We start from the raw sequence: 16,461 nt of genomic DNA, 5'->3' as shown, positions 1-16,461 counted from the left end.
ATCTGTGCTGTTAAAAAAAGACAATAAATACTGAGGAAATAGCTCTAACAAGAGCACTGGCTATTTGGTGCAAAAACTGTACTGCTACCAATGCACCGCTTGTCATTTTAGTATCACATTCTGTTTTTAAATGCTACTTTGGTATTACATGTGAGAGAATGAAAAGCAAAGAACTAAGCAGTTTTTCTAGGACTGCCCTTACGTTTATCTGAAATTGAACTGAACCAACATCTGCCAGTTCTTGGCATCCTGAGTCACAAGACTCACTCTATCCCCTGAGGAAGGGGTAGGTTAACTTAAAACACATTACCAGAATTCACATTGTTCTACTGGGCAATGGGGACCATCCTAGTTTCCCACTCCCACTGTCATACGCAGTAGAGCAAAGGAATTTTTATCCCTCCCAAACAGTACAGCAGAAGTACAAGTAAAGATACTGCTATAGTTACCATAACAACTGCTTTTAACTAGATTTGTTTCCAAGAATACATTTTTTTCTTCATTCAAAGAACGATATATTTATTATTACTAAATGGATGTTTCCCAAGAGCTGGATTCTTTTAAAGACATTACCCTTGAGCACATATTTCAAATTTGCAAGAAAATGAAGACTGCTTCTCATTGTTCAGTATGGTAACAATTGTAATTCATCTCTATATATATAATATTACGAGCTTTTCAGAAAATGAGGTTTGGTTCTGCAGAAGCAGAGATGACATCCATCAGCTTGTTGGTAGCACACTTCTTATACTTCACAGATAGTTTGTGTTCATTTTTATCTTCTACAAAGGTTTCAGTGATCAGTAACAGCCCACTTTGGCATTTTCTGGCACTGAGTTCAAAATATTTTACTTCATTTATTTTTCTACCAGACATTGAAAGTGAAAAGGGGCTGAACTTTTATTCATGTTGTCATGTAAGATTTTTCAGAGATTCATTTGTTCCCAATGATTCTAAAACAAGCAAGGGAATGCTCTCCTGCAGCAGCTAGTTTTGCCAGAAAGATTTGCTACAGAACAGAAAGGAAAATCATGTACAGTAAAGGCCGCAGACACACAGTCCTCCTACTTAAGATCAGAGAGAGATGAGAAAAGATGCTGGCAAAGGGTCTGAGACAGGTAAGAAACTGTGGTTCTCTGAATTGCAATGTCTTACACAAAAACACAGCTTCATTTACTACAACACACAAAATGATTCTGTCTTACCATAGGAGGGATTCTCAGATCATCCAGCCTTGTCTTTAACAAAGGCTTTGCCACATACAGAGCACTGAGGAAGTGAACTATCAGATGTACAAAGCACATAGGAGACAAAGTCCATTTTAAGGCAAATGACAGTTGCAAGGACTTGGAAAATTTTAACATCTAATCTCTGGTCCCTGAGAAAACAAGATAACCCAGCCTTCTGGATATTTATCATTCCATTTTAAGTCCCAAAGGTAAAATTGCTAAAACGTGAATCTAGTGTAGCTTGCTTACTAGAGAGGAAAAACAAAACAAAACAAAACAAAACACAACCTCTAATTATACTCTAGATTCTTTTTATTACTGCATTCTAGCTCTCTACTTGTAACAGCTTAGAAAATCAATAACTATGTCCCTTAGAAACTGCAAGCACACCAGCCATTAGCTGTATTCAGAGGGCAGCTAGCTGGCTGTTTGCTTGTTTGTCTTTACAGCTGTTACTAGGAGTAACTAACATCACAGTTTTGCAAATAACCATTATGGCAACTTGATAGTTTCGGCATGGTGCTCAGACACAGGTACTCAGACAGCTTCACAGACAGTGCTGTCACATCACTCTCACACAGTGAAAGAAAAAATTATTTTTGTTTTGGTGTCTTTGTTGTCATGAGTTTTTTTTAATGTATTCTGCAAACTGGTGATTAGACACAGCCTATACATTCAGGTATGACTCTCACTAGGAGAAACTCACCAACAAATTGTTTAATGGGGTATATTAAATCCTCTCTCTCTCATTGAGTAATTAGAAAGTCCTGTTTACAGAGGAGCACCTCCAAATGCATTTGAAGAGATAGTAATACAGTATGTACGAACTATTGTTTCCGACAAACTGTTTTTCTGAGTAGTCAGTCTAACACACACTGAGGATCTAATAAAAGGTCCGATACTTAGTCTATATTTAGTCTTTGTGCTTTCTAATGTGCACTGACTTGTCAGATTACTTATATTACTGCCATCCACATCACAGCCACTTCATAAATACTCTTCTGTGAACTATAACCACCAAACAGCCAAAATCATGTTTCCAAAAATTTCTCTGCAGCAGTGCACCAAGTCTGCATGCCTAATTCCAGTTATTTGCTGTTAAACCATTACAGCCTATTTTTGTAAATGATACTCTAGTTGTTTAGAGTTTTGCACAGGACTAATTGGGCAGGAACCCAGGGCAGAAACAGGAATTCAGTCTCTAATTACGTTATTTAAGACTCTGACCAAGCATTTCGGCTGTTTGGACTTAACAATCATTTGCTGTTTCAGAAGAACTACCTTGTAATTGCTGACCATTTTGTCAAAACAGCAATTTCACAAGAGTAATAAACTTAATTTTATGTTATTATTGTGAAACAACTACACTTCCAATAGAATAAACCAGAGAAAGGGCACTTCCAGAGAGTGAAATCTAGGGAGAACTGGACAAGTTCAAAAAATGTGAGAACCTAGTGAAGTTTAACAAGGTCAAGTGCAAAATGTTGCACGTGGGTCAAGGCAATCCCAGACATGAGTACAGACTGGGAGAAGAACTCATTTAGACCAACCGTGCAGAAGGGAGTCCAGATGGATGAAAAGCTGGACATGAGCCAGCAGTGTGATCTTGCAGCCCAGAAGGCCAACAGCATTCTGGGCTGCATCAACGGAAGGTCAGTAGGGAGATGAAGGGGATTGTTCCCATCTATCCTATCTTGTGAAGCCTTATCTAGAGTAGTGCATCCAAGCCCGAGCCCCCAGCACAGGAAAGTTGCAGAACGGTTGGAGGAGGTCCAGAGGAGGGGCCACAAAGATTATCAGAGGGCTGGAGCACCAGGGAGCCAAGGAGACCTCATTGCACCCCTCGAGTACTTGAAGGGAGCTTACAAACAGGAAGGAGACTGACTTTTTACACATTCAGGACAAGGGAAAATGGCTTTAAAGAAAAAAAGAGGAGATGTAGATTAGATGTTAGGAAGAAATTCTTTACTCTGAGGCAATGAGGCACTGTTTCAGGCTGCCCGGAGACGTGGATGTCCCACACCTGGAGGCATTCAAGGCTGGGTTGGATAGGATCCTGAGCATCCTTATCTGGTGAGTGGCAATCATGCCCTTGGCTGAGGAACTAGGTGATCTTTGAGGTCGCCTCCAACCTATGCCATTCTATCATTCTACAATTCACATTAAAGTATTTTTATGCTGGAGTAAAAAACTGAATATAATAAGTAAGGGAAATTAATAAATAAAATCTTTTTCTCTTTTTGCCAAAAAGAAGGTAGGTGCATTTTCCATTTTTACAAGCAGTTAAGATCAATCACATAGAAGTAGCAGCTACATGAAATAGCCTTCTCTCCTTAAAGCAAACAAAAAAATTTCAGAGAAGTGACTTTTCTAATACCTCCTTCTCAAAGAAGTCTTGCAAGGTTTCTCTCCTCTGTGGTGTACTTTATCTTATTGTTTCTAAGTAGTGCATTAGCAGTACGTTTCATGGAGAAAAATCAAAGCTACTCTTGCCACCATTTCCGCTAACCCAGATGTATGGTTTCAAGGGATCTACTTTTCAAGACCATTGGCAAGTACCTACTGTTACAATGCTAATACATATTCACAGAATATCAATAATGTTGCTGAAGATAACAGTGCTAGGTAACTGATACTTTAGAATTAGAGCAGTTCAGTTGAAAGGACCCCTCAAAAATCACCAAGTCCAACTGCCTAAGTGATTTAAGGATGAGCAAAAGTTGGTGTGTTTTTAAGGGCATTTTCCAAATGTTATTTCCAAATGTTATATTTTCCAACAGTTATTATTAGTGACAGATGAAACTCATCTGTCTTTGTTTATTCTTAGCACTTGAATGCAGGCTGCTATCCCGCAGACTATGATTTCATACAAAGCTACACAAACCCTAAGCAAACTTCATAATATCATTTGAAGAATTCTGATGATTAATTATTAATTGTTAGAGAAAACTGTTAAGACGTTCTATGTACTAGTGGTCAGCCTGTCTTGTTAATGTTTGCATATGTCACAGCATTTATACTTCCATATCAAAATCTGATATGTACATATATTTTCCAGAGACAGAAGTTGATAACAAATGTTAAAGCACATGCACAAATAGGATCAGTATAAGGACATTCAAGTACCTCCAGTGCTGAGTTTAATAGACAACAACTTGATAAATAGTGCTAACTTATCAAGGAAAAGCACAGATTGTTTAAAGTAGATTGTTTTTGTAAGCTACAAAGTAACTCACTTATTCTTTCTGACAAAATTTAAAGTAGTATATCCAATTTAAATAAATCATGTACATTCTTCAGGAAATAGGTAAAGCTGTATATGAATTTTAGAACTTCATACAGAAATTAATAGAAAATTCTAGGGAAGGCTACAATTTAGGATGAATTTGTGTGATAAAATAACAGTATTTTGGTAAGAACTCTGGAGAAACCTTGGCACTTCAGCAACCTCTATTCAATACCTAAAGAGTGCCAGTAGATGAGTTTATGCATCATTTTAAACATCCCTAGAAGTCTGACCATCCCCAATTTGAGGAACTCTTGTTCAGTGACTCTGGAGGTATGCAACATTGAGGCTTTAAAACTGTTCCATTTCAAGAGCAACAAACTAAGAGAAATATGTCACCTCCCAGTATGAAAAGCACCTTTACAGGCAACAATAGGACAGGCTGAACTACACGGTCAAAGATTACCTTTCCAAGTCTCAGTCAGTAGGACTAATTTCTCCCTAAAACATTAGAAATTATTTCTCGCCCCCAAACCCGGAATTCAAAGCAAATGAGCTCTCAAAAGTAATGGAAAATTTTAAGCCATTGATGTTACTGAAAATTTTAACTACAGCCTTCAAATAAAGAAAATTGCCTTTTTAGGGCATTCAATTACCATTCAGTATAACACTAAGAGATGTAGCCCTTCTCTTCATCCTTCTCCCTCACCTCTTGAAATAAACTAACTTAACTAGTATCTTAAAAGCCTCCTATTTTCTGTATTCAGCATCTCGCCACTCCTTCAGTATTCAGAGGAAAGCAATCATTTTGTTCTCAGGCATTAACACCCTAACAGCAATACTTAGTTTGTATTTTATTTAAAAGAATGAACTCAAGCTATTATTACTAGGAAAAATACCACTGAAAAATAAAATAAACAACTCTGAATCTCCATGCTTAATGACAAATGGGAAACCTATGCATACATTCTGATGACAAGGACAGAATTTAAACACAAGGTATCATTACAGAAGGAAGGTGAAATAAAGGAAAAATGTTCAAGTTTGAGCTACACTAGAAGAACTACGTCCTCAACAGATGTGATGGTTCAACTAATTACAAGAGGACATCATAAGTCTGACCGATTCAGCCGTATCACGTTGATCAAAACTAGCTCTGTGTCAGCACTAAAATTCTTTGATGTGCAGAAATGAAATACATTGCTGTTGTACTCTAAAACTAAGGAAGGCATTACATGCAAACCTTGCCTAAACCTTACCTAGACTACTCACCATCATTTCATTTTCTGCTGTTACTTATCTTAAAACAAATGAAACACTCCACTAGATAAATGCTGAGAATCAGAAGCGAATGACAAAAAGGAAACATGCTTACTGAGATAAATTTGTAACATACTTAGTTACAAACCATCCTTCTGTAATCTTATCAACACCCCTTCAAGAAAAGGGCTCCAAAGCGCAGCACGTAAAAATAAGCTGGGATGCCAGGTGTTCATGAATACAGGGACATCACAGTAACAGACTGTTTGTTAACAACTGACTTTTAATCCTGTTTCCCTGATCCCAAACAGAAGCAGCAGATCTAAAAATATACTCAAGCACAGAAAGATCAGAAAGGAAATTATTTCAAGAGTCAGTAGTTTTTAGGATGAATATTAGTGGCTGCTTGATAGCCCTAGCAGTTTAATATAAAAATTCTACTCCAGTACTTGAAACAAACAACAACAAGAAGCACAACAACAAAGAACCCAGTCCAATCACACAACATGTGGTCTAAAGCCCAAAGCTCACTCTCGTGATTCAGTACAGGATTGGATGAGAAAAAAAAGAAACTGGAGTACATATGACAAAGAAGACATAGCACATCTTTTGAAATTAAGTTAATTATGCTCTCAGGTAGCATGGAGTATTTCTTTTGTTGTGAAACAGGTTCTTCACCATGCCAGCTTATTATCTGAGACGTTCTGCCAAATTGCAGCCCAATCTTCCCTGGGGTTCAAGCCACTAGCTCAGATCTTCAAAACCTGTTTCCTTATTTATGAATTGATACACTTTGATCAGCCACACCACTCAGTGTTTCCTCCTTCCCATTTCCATCTTTTACCAGTCCCTTGCCAAAATTCTGTTTCAGAGAAATATATGTAACACCATTACAGAGCGATACTCAGAAGATTATCTATGTTGATTTCAGGAAAACAAAACTCAAGTAAACCCTATCACCAATTTTTCCTGTCATTACCTTCTCGAGGTGCGAGGTGCAGCCGTACCAGAGCTGAGTACAGGGGGATGATCACCTCCCTGCTCCTGCTGGCTACACTATTTCTAATACAGGCCAGGATGCCCTTGTCCTTCTTGGCCACCTGGGCACACTGCCACCCTCATCCAGCAGCAGCAGGCTCTGGCACTCCTTGCAACCAGAGACCTGTGTAGCCACGCTTCTAGGCAGACCTTCTGTCTGGGTCGCCACAGCCTTTTTTAAGGCAAGCCCTCTGGCTAGTAGAGATCATGGCACAAAAAATAGAAGAATAAAAACAAATAAATAAATAAAAATAGTTTAAAATAATTATATATAGAGATACGAATGAAAATTAAAAAAAAAAAAAAAAAGGGGGGGGCGGTACTCACGTGTAGATCACTCCTCCCCGAGCCCTTTTCAGAGCTGAGGGGTGTGGGCGAGGGCGCCGTTGCCCTGGCAACGCCTACGGCACAGACGCTCGCGAGAATGCTGCCGGGAGTCGGTTCCCGTGAGACAGGAGCCTCCCGAAAAACTCCCCTGTACCTCAAATCAGCCACTGCAGCTCCCGCTGTGCCCATTCCAAAGCAGTTGATCTCGAGGGCCAACACAGCCAAGAGGCAATTATTTTGTATTCACAGCAAAATGCTGTGAATTATTATTACTTTTTAATTATTGGTATTCTATAGTACTTAAAGTTCCTTAGAGAAAGGAAATGAGAACCTAAGGCATTAACTGCTCTTCAGAGGCAAGGGAGCTGAAGGAAATCCTTATTTCCTCAAACTTTCTCCTGTCAGGAGTATCAGTTATACACCCTGGCCTGAAAGACTGAAAATGGATAGCTTTTTATTGCCCTTTTCTGAATAACAACTGTAAACTAAGTTCAGTTTTTACTAGAATCTGCACATCTATTCCACCAGTATCCAGAGATAAGAAGGTATAACACAGATGTATGAGATTTTTAGTCTTTAGATTAGACACTTTGACAGTTTTAGTCTTTTGTTGCTGGAGGTGCCTTTTTTTCCCAGAAATTAAATAAATAAATAAATAAATAACCAAATCAACAGATAAAAAGAGCCTTACAATTTTAAAAAGAAATGCCATGCACCTTTGCTCAGATTTTTTGTGCTCTTTATGTCAGTTCAACTTCTGGGAAAACAGGCAACAGCTCAAGAGAAAAAACATCATTAACACTTCTGTCAATTTTTATATGCAGGAGGAGCTTCTTAACTGCTTCACTTTCCCTTAAGTGTCATAAAATTAAAAAGAAAAGCCCACAGTTCTGTAAGAAAAGTATACCTATACTACCATAGGGAGCGACTTGATTGCCATAGACTATGAGTGTTATTGCAGCATTGACAAGGTATGACCCTCTTCATTACTTTAGTTGGCAGTTTCATTATACTGTCAGAATTTTAAGCGTGTCCATTTTCATTTTATAGATGACGGTTCTGTGGATATTGAATCGACATTCAGTTGTTACAGTCCTACTATACCTTCAGCAGTTTTGGAGAGAGGAGAATGATGACACCATTCCTAAACTGCTTTATGTTACCCTGAAGAAACATAACATGTCCTTTAGCTCCATGACAGAGTTATCAAATATTTGGTAATTAACAATTACAAAAAAAAAAAAAAGGAAATTAGACACATCATGAGTGATGGTCTTCTGATGATCACACACAGGAGTTACAATTAAAATCTAGATTTTTGCATCTCAGTTATCAAACATCACTGAGATACAGGATGAGGTAATCTGTGGGATCTCCTTTACCCTTTTTAGCTGGATAACACTTTGGAAAATACACGTAATGAAAGTATAATGCAAAGATTCCACATGACAAATCGCACTACTAAAACTCTTCCTTTATTCACACCTCAAATGATCACCTTTCAGACTTAAAAATAAAGCATGAAGTCAGCTGCTTGTGGAAAAATCAGAGTTTGGGAGTAGGCAGGAGTCTGGCTGCTTAGAACTGTAAAACATTAGCATCAGCCAAAAGGGCTAATTGCATCCTGCAGTGGACCAGGCACAGTACTCTCAGCTCATCGAGGGAAGGGATTGTTCTGCTCTGCACTAGTGCAGACTCACCTCAAGCACTGTAATACAGTTCAGGGCACCACAGGAGAAGGACAAAACTGTTACAGAGCGTCCAAAGGAGGCAACAAAGATGGTGAAGGGTCTAGAGAGAAAGCTGTATGAAGAGCAGCTGAGGTCTCTTGGTCTTCTCAGGCTCGAGAAGAGGATGCTAAGGGGAGCAGCACTGATCTCTGCCTTCTTTCAACAGAGACAGGGCCCAATGGAACGGCATGGAGCTGCATCAGGGAAGGGTCAGGCTGGATGCTAGGAAGAGTCCACCAGAGGATGGCCAGGGCCTGGAACAGCCTCCACAGGGCAGTGGTCATAGATCCAAGCTTCTGGAGTTCAAGAAGTGTTGGACAATGCTCTCAGACATAGGGTTTAAATTTTGTGTGGCCCTGTGCAGAGTCAGTGCTTAGACTGTGATCTTTGGGGTTCCCCTCCAACTTGGGATATTCTATGATTCTCTGGTTAAGATTAACTGCAAATATGATCTTAGGAAAGGACTCTACAGTGGCTCTACCATATTTCTACCAAAACTTCTTCCAAATGTTACTAGCTTGCTTCTCTGAAGTCTTGTACCAGTAGCTAATTCTAAAGTACTTTAAATCAGTAAAAAGAGGTATCAGAACAGATAATGTTCTCCAAGTTTTGCCAAGTGTTTCCTAGAGTAAAATGTATACTCTAGTCGAATGGCTTCCACTCGTTAGTCCACATAAACTTCAGAAAGCAAGCCTCAGTACATAGACCAAGGCAAGATTTAAAACATAACTAAGAAAACAAAATTTCTTATGCTTAGAATCTAAAGACATGAGGTTTTAGAGGCATAATTAAACATTCAGAACATTTTCCGCTAGTTAACTTGACAGCTCTGAAAATAATGATATTTCATTAAATGCATTTATGTGATTTTCCTTTCCTAAACGTATATTAGAAAACCTGCAGATTCCATAGATTGTTACTAGTCAGGACTTACTACTTCTAACTCACTAAGAAGTTAGTATTTTTCACTTAGTAATAATTACTTAGTAACAAGCAATTCACAAGTCAATTTACGGATGCTCAAAATCATTCACAAACCTTTCCTCTATCTTTCCACCTCACAAATGGACTGACATACTCAAAATTGATTCAGTAAATAGTATTGTTTTCTAAAAGTTCTGATTTAAAGACATATATTGTGCACAAAGCAGTTCTAGAATATCATTTCTGAACAAAACAATATCAAAGAACGAGTTATCTATGCACTGTCTTATGTTGTGCTTGACACAGAATTCTGAAAACCTTGTTCTGAGGCAGCTTCAAGCATTGATTAAAATAGATATGACAGCCTGAATCACTTGAACCTTGCTTAGCAATTTAGATCTATTTGGTATACATGTACCATTTCAGAAAAACCTCGAGGGAAAAAAGCCTCAAGTTTAACACCTGTTTAGCAGTCCTTTTATTTTTAATCTGACTACTCAGAAAACCTGCAGCTGCTGATAGTGAAAGCAGTATTCATTGCTCTGAATACACTGTCAAATTCAGAATACCAACAGCCCAGTTGAGCTGGCTGTAGCTAACAGCAACAACAAAAATAAATACCTGTAGAATCAAATTTAAGGGCTGAGTTATTCATATCTGGATATCATTGAGAAACAAGGGAGATAAGAGAGCACTTTGGATCCATTCACACTCAGCAAAATTCACCTTTTTTTCAAGCAACTGAGAGATTACATCTTAAATATTACTTGGAAACTATTGAAACATAAGAGGAAAGGGAAGGAAGCAGGAAAGGGTAGATGAAGCTGCTTTCCCCTTTTACCCCTCCCATCAACTTTTCCTTTTTACATTCTCACATCAGAGAAAACCAAGCTCTCAGCTGCTTGCAGCAAGAACTGTGATGCTGTTGCTTTTCAGAATTTTCTGTTGATCTCTTCGTGGGAAATTTCAAGCAAAGTCAGATCCCAGTATCTACAGTGTCAGTCAAACTGAAAAGAAATCTGATTCTCTAAACATCTTCCTTTTTTTTTTTTTTTTTTTTTTACTCAATTAGTCCTTGCACAGTCTTGCAAGGAATTAAACTGTGCAGGCTTATATGAGTGGCTTCAAAGTCCTCCACTCTTTGACACAGAAGTTTAAACATAGATCTTGTAAAACTCAGAAGAGAAAAGCACTCTTTAAAAAGAAAATAAAGCATGTTCACTTGGAGTTTTACAGTGGGTTCTGCTCATTAAACCCCAGCCTTCAGTGTAAGATGATATTGGTCTGCTGAAGGCACCAAGTGCACGTTATTTATTAGGGCCACTTCTTCATTTAGGTACAGTGTGTACCATTTTCACTCTACTTCTCATATAAAATCAGCCTCTAGGCAGCAGCATGTAAATGTAACTATAGTCTGTTTAGCATTTTTTTTTTACCTGTATAGAAAAGTTTCTGCAAAGTATAGAAATCTATGGTTTTACCATAATCTGAACTCTTCAAAAAATATAAATTTGATCCTTCTATCAGCAATAGGGATCACCAGGTGAAGATTTTATTTCAAGATTCCTGCCATTTCAGAGTAAGCAATGGATACCAAACTTTCTTTGTTTTTGTACCCCTTATTCCACACTTTATTTTTCATAACAAAAATATACCATTTATGTTCTGTCTATGAAAAGCACCAAATAAACAAACATTTAAACAATATACAAACACATAAACAATAAACAAACAACACACCTACACTGTTCTCTGTTCTCCAAATCCATCACTATCTGCTGCAGTTGTGCACACTGGTGTCCGCACCCCAGCTGCCTGTCATGTTTAATGCCTTCCAGCTGCTCTGCTCTCCTCCTTACTCCTGCTTCATTGCTTTGACCGTCTATGTAGTTTGTAATTCAGGTTGCCAATCTGAATTGTTTTACTATTAAAAGTTTAGTAGGAAATTTTACTTGTGCTTGGATACTGTAGTTATTAAACTAATGTTTCTTTGAGAAGATGGACTTTTTGTTTTCTTTTCCTCTCTGTGTTTTCTTCAGCAAAGAACTAATTGTTTGTCTTTAAGAATCTAGCAACTTCCTAACTATAGTGAATAAGTCAGGACAGTAAACCCATTAGTAATTCATGTTCCATTTTGTTAGATTTAGTGAAAGGAAAAAAATACAGGAATGAAGGTCAGACTCATTAGAGTCTGAAGCTACAAGACATTATAAAGCAAGAATATCTTCTATATAGTAAGAATTGCTTCAGTTCCTAATTATTATTGCTTACCTGAAAACTCCTAAAAACCATGTAGGAACTAATTTTTTGGGTTTTTTGTTTGTTTGTTTTTTGGGGTTTTTTTTTTTTGGGGGGGGGGCAGGGGAGAGGGATTTTACTGCTATATTTGTTTTGTTTATAATTTAGGATTGAAATCAAAATACTTCTTTAATTTTGTATCTGTAAGTGATGATTTTCCTGGGAAACTTTATTTTCAAGGTCAGTTAATATTTTCTAATACCTGTAGTAAAAAAAAAAAAAGTTCAGAAGATGGCCCTGTTGATACATAGTGTTTTAGCTGTATTTCCTCAAGTATCTGTACTATTTACCAGTGTTACTCAGAACAAAACCGTGGGTACTGGCTTGAGTGTGGCTACATTTTTGCCTGAATGCAGTCTCTCCTTTCAGAACAGATAAGGCAGCTTTCCTTTTCCCTCTGAGTTTTTAAGAGGTCCAAGTACTACAAACGTAACAAAAGCAGTAGCGTAGTTAACCCTGAGGTTGACAAGGAACTAAGAGACACAGTGCTGTCTGGTTGACAAAATGACCAGATGATGATCTATTGGTGCAAGTGCAGTATGCAGGACAACAAAGATTTACTGTAACATAAGGCTAAGGCAAGATTAATGTGTTACAGTATTTAGGTAGACAGATACTGTTTGTCACTGTAAGACTGATTGATGTTTAAAATGAAAACATTCTATATCTGTCCTAGGTTTTATCAGAATATCAAGTAGTCCACGAGATGCAAAGCATATGAACATGTAAGAAGAAGCAAGTTTCCATGTGTGTATATTTATCTTAGTATAAGAGAAGTTTTGAAAAGAAATAATAGCAAGGATGTTCACAGATTAACTGTTAAATATACAATGAATGTGAGGAGATCCGTTCAGAGCTAATGACCTAATTTCTCATGTGACATAATTTCCCCTATTTTTTTCATTGTTTGTTCTAAGCATACTAATACATTAATGCTCTGGAGGGAGCCCTAACATCTGTGTGACCTCCTCAGTTGTGCTGGCATCAAGTTTTTGTGTATATTTTCCCTAGATCAACAGGTGCGTGAACAGAAAAATGGGGAGGAAATGTGCATTTAAATTGCATAAAGTATTACCTGAAGAAAAACCACTGAGCCAACGCAAATGAGTACTGAGCAGGTGGATACTGGGTCAAGTGGTCTTGTAAAATTGTAAGACTCCGTGAGAAAGAGGAATGGATAGTAGTGAGAACAAAGACTGTAATTCAGGTTTGGTTTTGTTTTATTACTGTTCTGCATTTGTTTCTTTTAATATTATGGGAAAATCGTTATGTCTGTTGTTTGTTATATTTGCTACTCCATATGGAAGTCATTTTCTACCTTTACGGGTAGGTTTCAATGTCAGCCTTCTGTTAGATTGCTTCTTATCAAGCTAATGCTCTGTATTAAAGGTTAAAAAGATAACAACAAAGTCCCACTCAATGCTTCATGTCACTAATTTCTTCAGAAGAAATTTTTAAGAGTATGCTGGATGTTTTGGTACTGGAATAACCAATAATAAGTTTATTTGTTGCTACTAGCCTTTGACAAATTTCTCTAAATAATCATGTAAGATGTTGCATGGCCTTTTATATTATGCTGCTGCCTTGGGGGGGAGGGGGGAAGTTAGTCCATAGTCAGGTTATAATATATACGTGTTTATTTCCTTTCTTTCCTCTTGTGATAAGACATTTACAGTGAAGCATTTTCCCCAGAAGAAAAATAAAGTTAAGTTGTGGAAGCAGGAAACAACTACGGGGAGGGGACTATGACAAAACTTTCTTAAGAAATTCAGTATATCTAGCATTTCAAGGCTACAGTAAAAATCCCACAAGTCTTCAAGTTTTATGGCACTTGTGACATGTTGCTGCCAAGATGTCATTTTTTCTTTTATGTTCTGACAATAAAATCCTTTGCAGCATCTATATGGGTGTTCAGGCTAACTGTAATAAAGAGCAATAGTATGGTTTGCTTCAAACACTTACAGTAAATAAATTTCACATGTACGTGTTCCAACTAAATCTTATTTGCAGTCTTCTAAAGGTTGCTGTTCTTTCTCAGGCCAAAAACATCAATTTGAGAGTTACTGTTTCACTATTATTTTCCATGCTCAGTTGTGCTTGGAATAATCCCTCTCACATTAATATCATGTAAGAAAAGTCCATTCCCTGGGACCAAGCACAAGATGTTCAACATCTTGGGCATGGACTGTAACAATTTGTGTGCTAGTCCCATCTGGCAGATTCTTTTAAAAGGAAAAATTACAAAGCAGCCTTTGAAGAAACCGATGCTGTTGTACGCTCTGAGAATTTGTACTGCAGGTGGGGGCTGAAGCAAAAGAGAAACTTGAGCAAAGTCTGTGAACTACATTAGCACATTCATAGGACCTACAGCTGTTTTGGTTAAAAATGAGATAACTGATAGACTTAAACTTCTGCATGCGTAAAACACAGAGCTATGTGCATGTATTTTTATATAAAGAATATATAGATATTTTATAGGATAATATCCATATCCTTCTATACTACGTGCAAGCTAATGGCTATTTGAGGAAACAAAATGTCATCTCCTTAAGTATGTCAGCCTCCTTGTGCCTTATTCTGTCATTGTGGTCACTTACAACAACCCATTTCCTTAGAGAATTGACTGAGATTATTCTGGACAAACTTTGCATGTGAAGTGTGATGCAGTTTTTAATCCAATTAATTAAGATACAGGATTGAAAAAGTAATTTAATTAGATGTGTTGAAAAGAGCACAGCATTAATTCCTTGACATCCATTGTTAAGATTATGAAAAAAAAAATTCACTTGTTTTCAGTTATGTGAACTATGCACAGGTGATATGTCTTAAGCCCTTCAACTTCATTCTCATTTCAGTGCATTTATGAATTGCATGGTTATGTAATGCCATTATAAATACAGAAAGTGCAAGGAACTTTAGACTGTGCCATGTTATCAAAAGAAGTATTGGTATCAACAGTTTATGGCACTGATAAAGCATGTTATAATTTCAAACCCGAATGTTAATGGTAGCTTCCTGTACTCTAAGTCGCTAATTCTACTCTGAAATTAATTTGACTTCTCAGCATCCTATTATTTGTAGAGTAATAGACACAGGCATAAAGTTTCCCACTTTTTTTTTATCCTGTTACATATTTTGTCCAGTTTTTAATGTATATTTGTTTTTTCATTTTCCAGTACTGCGAAGGACGGGAACTGTTTTTACATTTGTCGTCTCAAAGTTTGCTTCACGAGTCCTTTCTGGCTATTAAGACTCTAATTGACAACTGCAAATCATCTAGGTGGTTGTTGCGGCGCCTCAATGTCTCTGTTTATGGTTGTAAAGATAAGCATAAATAGGGGCAAGGAGTCTTTTTTTGGGTACGGCTTGGAGAAGCTGATCACTGCAAAGGACAATAATACTTGTACATGGCACCGAAGGTGCTACTCCCTGTTGATTTATCTGTTGGACCAGATGTGTTACACAAACAGAGAACAAAACTTAGAAATGGGGGTGGGCATAAATCAAACTAGTGCCAGAACATGGAGGCAGCTAAACTTGTCCATAAGAAAGCAGGACAGAGATCCTGTTGTCCCAACAAGATGACCAAACAGATGTCTCTCTCTTCAGGAATAATGAGGAGCTCTCCCACCATTCAAGGTTTGAAAATTTACAGCAAAATTGACCCTTAGGTTTAATCCCCTCGATAACCAGAGTTTGGAATGTGATGAATATGCATATGCTGTACTTTTAAATATGTATTTGTTTCTCTCTTTGGTGTGCATGTTTGGTGGAGCGATCCCCCATGTACCCAGCACTGTAACGGGGAGGGAATAGCTGCTTGACATAACTCATTGGTGTGTCGAGTTGCTCGGTTGGTTTTCTCAGCACCACTAAACCAAAGACTTTGAAGAAGAGAATTTCCTGAGGGAAAAACCTCTTTGGAAGACACCTCCCCCCGCCTCAACCCCCCCACCGCATGGTGTCTGCTTGCTGTGAAGCTTCCCAGCTTTCTCCCATTCCCTGTGGTGACCAGACAAATTCCTGAGATCAGTGGACTACGGACCTCGCTGGATCCACGGTGGTGATGCTCTCTCTCACCCTCTTGCTTTCTGCCAAGTCTCCTTGCTTTTCATCTCTTTTCTATCGCCCACCTTCCCTTCCCTAAGCCACTAGTATTTGTAATAAACTGGTTGGGCTAACATTTGACTCGTTGTGTCTTAATCTCACCATCGGGTATACACACAATCAAAGAACCTCGTCTCCCTCTGTCATATTGGAGTGTGACAAATACCTAAGCATCTGGTTTTTTACTATGCAACTATGTTTTTTTGTTGCTAGAAGCTTTTAATTCTGCTTTGTGTCTCTTTGCTTCACAGAATAAAAAAAAAAATAATATTCTGGATACTACATCCAAGCTGCCATCTTATTTTGCCTGATTATGTATAAA

The sequence above is a fragment of the Cyrtonyx montezumae genome, unplaced genomic scaffold (assembly GCF_038088225.1).
Source record: "Cyrtonyx montezumae isolate F1298 unplaced genomic scaffold, pur_monq_1.0 scaffold_10, whole genome shotgun sequence".
NCBI lineage: Eukaryota > Metazoa > Chordata > Aves > Galliformes > Odontophoridae > Cyrtonyx > Cyrtonyx montezumae.
This window is presented reverse-complemented; position numbering follows the sequence as displayed.